The sequence below is a fragment of the Pristiophorus japonicus genome, chromosome 4, assembly GCF_044704955.1.
Source record: "Pristiophorus japonicus isolate sPriJap1 chromosome 4, sPriJap1.hap1, whole genome shotgun sequence".
NCBI lineage: Eukaryota > Metazoa > Chordata > Chondrichthyes > Pristiophoridae > Pristiophorus > Pristiophorus japonicus.
In genome coordinates this window covers 274,408,512-274,412,155 of record NC_091980.1, presented here as the reverse complement: position 1 = coordinate 274,412,155, position 3,644 = coordinate 274,408,512, and positions in this window count along the sequence as shown.

The window sequence follows — 3,644 nt, the reverse complement described above, 5'->3', positions numbered from 1 at the left end:
TCTCTGCACACTCTCTATATCCTTTTTATATTATGGCGACCAGAACTGTATGCAGTACTCTAAGTGAGGTGTAACCATGGTTCGATACAGGTTTAGAATAACTTCCCTGCTTTTCAATTCTATACCTCTAGAAATAAACCCTGGTGCTTGGTTTGCTTTTTTTACGGCCTTGCTAACCTGTGTCGTAACCTTTAGCGATTTGTGTATTTGTACTCCAAGATCCCTTTATTCCTCTACCCCATCTAGACTCGCACCCTCCAAGTAATAATACAGAAAATAACGAACCAATGTATAATCCCAATAATATCTCCTGATAGTACACCACAACTTAAACCAGGAATAAAGTTGAGGAAAAGTGAAAAGGAAAGCTGAAATAACAAGTACTGCTCCGAAACAAAGTTCTATCCTTGAGAATGGCTTTCTCCTTTACGCGTTCAACTTCCAAAATTGTTGAGGAGGCCTTGAAAGTAGTTCTTATTTTAAATGGTCCTTCAACGACTTCAATGAAACACACAAAACGCCACCATTAACTATTTCAAATGTATTAACAGATTCTTAAGTCTTAATAGGCTGGATTTTCATCGTTTAGCCCTACCACTAGTTTTACGGTGGTATTTAGATGCTATTTAAAAATCGAGGTTTTGTTACCACCAAAATACCACTCTCACTCAAAAGACACTATTTTCATCAAATATGACCGGTGGTAGGGCTAACTGTATTTTGTTCTTATTTTTCAACGTGCAACACTGAAAGTAAAATGGATGGTATTTTTGCTCATGCACAGCATTGTCATCAGTATCTGGCTGCTCCTCCTCTCCCCGACATGGCCTCTCCTCGTCTCCCCATCGCCTCCGGTGCTCACTCCGAGGCCGGGTTGGCATGCTGCTCCCCGCTGCCGACTGTGTTCTTTGGCCGGCCGCTCCTCTTCTCGCCGCCTCCGGTGCTCCCTCCGAGGCTGGGGCGACGTGCTGCGTCTTTGGGCCGGCCGCTCCTCTTCTTCTGGAAGGCATGAAAAGTGCCAACGCCTTCTGGTCAAAAATTGTGCTGAGTGCACGTTGGGTGAGAAACAGATCTAAGGCTTGCCAATCTGATAACCTGTCCTCTGCTCACTTGATTGGGCCCCAGTGCTACCAGCGCACGTGATCGCAGAATTGGCATTTAATGCTTTTCATTTGGTGAGCTTTTCCAGACCTCAGATTTTTATAGTGTAGGTTCGGGCAGTTTTGAAAAATTATTTTCTAGTTTTACTACAGTTAATATAATCCAATTCTTTTAAACGTGTAATTGGTATCAAAATATTTTTTACAGAGTTAGAAAACATGATCATATGATACAGCATACAACTGTGCTGCTTTCATCTTTAATTCAAATTTAAAAGGCCACATACAACCTTTGAAAGAAATCTTGTACACATGTCACATGATATAAATGATTGAAAGCATTTGCGAGCAAAAAAGAGCCAGCATTTCTTTAATAACATAATCTTCTAAGATCTTGTTACAAATGTGATTAGGAATAGTGAATCTCATTATCCTACTGACATTCTTGAATGCAAGCCAACCAAGACAACCAAGACAACTGATGGAGAAAATAAAGAACGACAAGGCCAACTTTGCTGGGTTTAGCGCCCAGAGCAGAGAAGGTTGAGAGGAGATTAGATAGAGGTGTTCAAAATCATGGGGAGTCTAGACAGAGTAGATAGAGAGAAACTGTTCCCATTTGGTATGTTTTGTCCATGTACATTAAATGTATAGTTACAATGGTGCGCCACAAGGGGCACTGTGGTGGGAGATCCGAAAGTACCTGCGAGACAGAGTATAAAAGGCTACCCACCACATCTGAGGGGCACTCTGGAGTTACACAATAAAGGACCAAGGTCACAGCAGTTACTACAACACCAGACTGTGTGGAGTCAGTGAGTTGAGTGCTACATACATCACAAATTGGCAACGAGGACACGGACAAGCTCTTCATGCAGCCATGGCTATTTGGACATGCTAAAGGATTTCACAGAGTGTAATGACTGGGAGGCCTTTACGGAAAGGCTCGAGTACTATTTTATAGCAAACGACCTGACAGGGGACACGAATGCACCGATGGAGAAGCGTAAGGCGATATTGCTGTCCAGTTGTGGCAATGAGGTTTACCGTCTTGTCAGGGATTTGCTGGCACCCGCGAGCGCCAAGGACAAGTCATATGAGGAGTTGATTGAACTCATTCGTAACCAACTGAAACCGAAGGAGAGCATCCTCACGGCCTGGCACAAATTCTACCACCACTGCAGACCTGAGGGCCAGGATGTCACAAAATATACTGCAGACATCAGGAGACTTGCGGCGCCGTGCGATTTTGGCACACACCTTAACGAGGCATTGCGAGACATCTTTGTTATGGGGATTGGCCATGCGGGCCTCCTTCACAAGCTGCTATCCACTGAACCTACAGTCAGCCTGCAGCAAGCCATCACAATCAGCTGGGCATTTATGACCTCGATTTGCAGCACCAAGCAGATGATCCACACGGTCTCGAACCCGGCAGGTACTATTCACAGGATAGCGCCCGTCTCAGACAAAACTGCAGAACGTGGCTCTGCCCAGGGCAGAAAGCACGGACCTCAGGGTCCTGGAACTCAAGAGTCCGCCGAGGGGGCGCTAATCGAGTAGCACCATGCTGGCGCTGCGGAGGAAGCCATGGGGCTCACCGGTGCAGGTTTGCGGAGTATACGTGCAATACCTGCCACATGAAAGGCCACCTTCAGCGTATGTGCGAAAGAAACACGACTCACTCTGTGGCTGAGGAGACGGTAGATGATCTGCTATCCAGCGAGGAGCATTACGGTTTGGCTCGACAGGCATCCCAGCCCCAGGTAGAAGAAGATGATGCGTTTGGACTGTATACGTGTACAGACGATTCGGCCTCAGTGATTATGGAAGTCAAGATTAACGGAGTCCCAGTGAGTATGGAAGTGGACATGGGGTCGGGTCAGTCGCTGATGAGTCAGGAAACTTTTGATAAACTGTGGATCAACCCAGCTGCACGACCCAAGCTGGTCCCGGTCACGGTGAAGCTGCGCACCTACACCAAGGAACTGATACCTGTTCTCGGCAGAGCGGATGTGCAGGTGGCGAGACGTACGGTTTACCTTTGTGGATCATTGCAGGCGATGGGCCGTGCTACTCGGCAGGAGATGGATGGGGAAGGTCCGTGGGAGCTGGGAAGACTTCATTCCTTCACAGACCGCTGTCCCCCGTGCTCACAGGCAGAACAGGCCTCCACCTTCAGATCGGATGGCAGTGAAAGAAGCGTGTGTGGGGTTGGGCAGAGCAGCGGCGGCCATCGACTCTCCCCTGCAAAGTCTGAGAGTGAGAAAGAGGCGCTGGAACCAGCAGCAGTGCCGACCGAGCTGGAGGAGAGAGAAGGGCTTCGACAGGCTGCTCCAGCAGGCACCGTCGGCCCGCAGGCAGAGGCGGCCGTTCGCTGAGCTTGCAGCGGGAGGAGCGGTGAATCGGCAGTTTCGGGAGCAGGACTCGCTCGGCGACATCGTGAGGGCCGGTGCTCCGAGGAACGGGACTCATTCAGGATCGGCTGTGGCAGTGAGGAGATCGGCTCCGGAGGGCATGTGTGTGTGTGTGTGTGTGGCAACT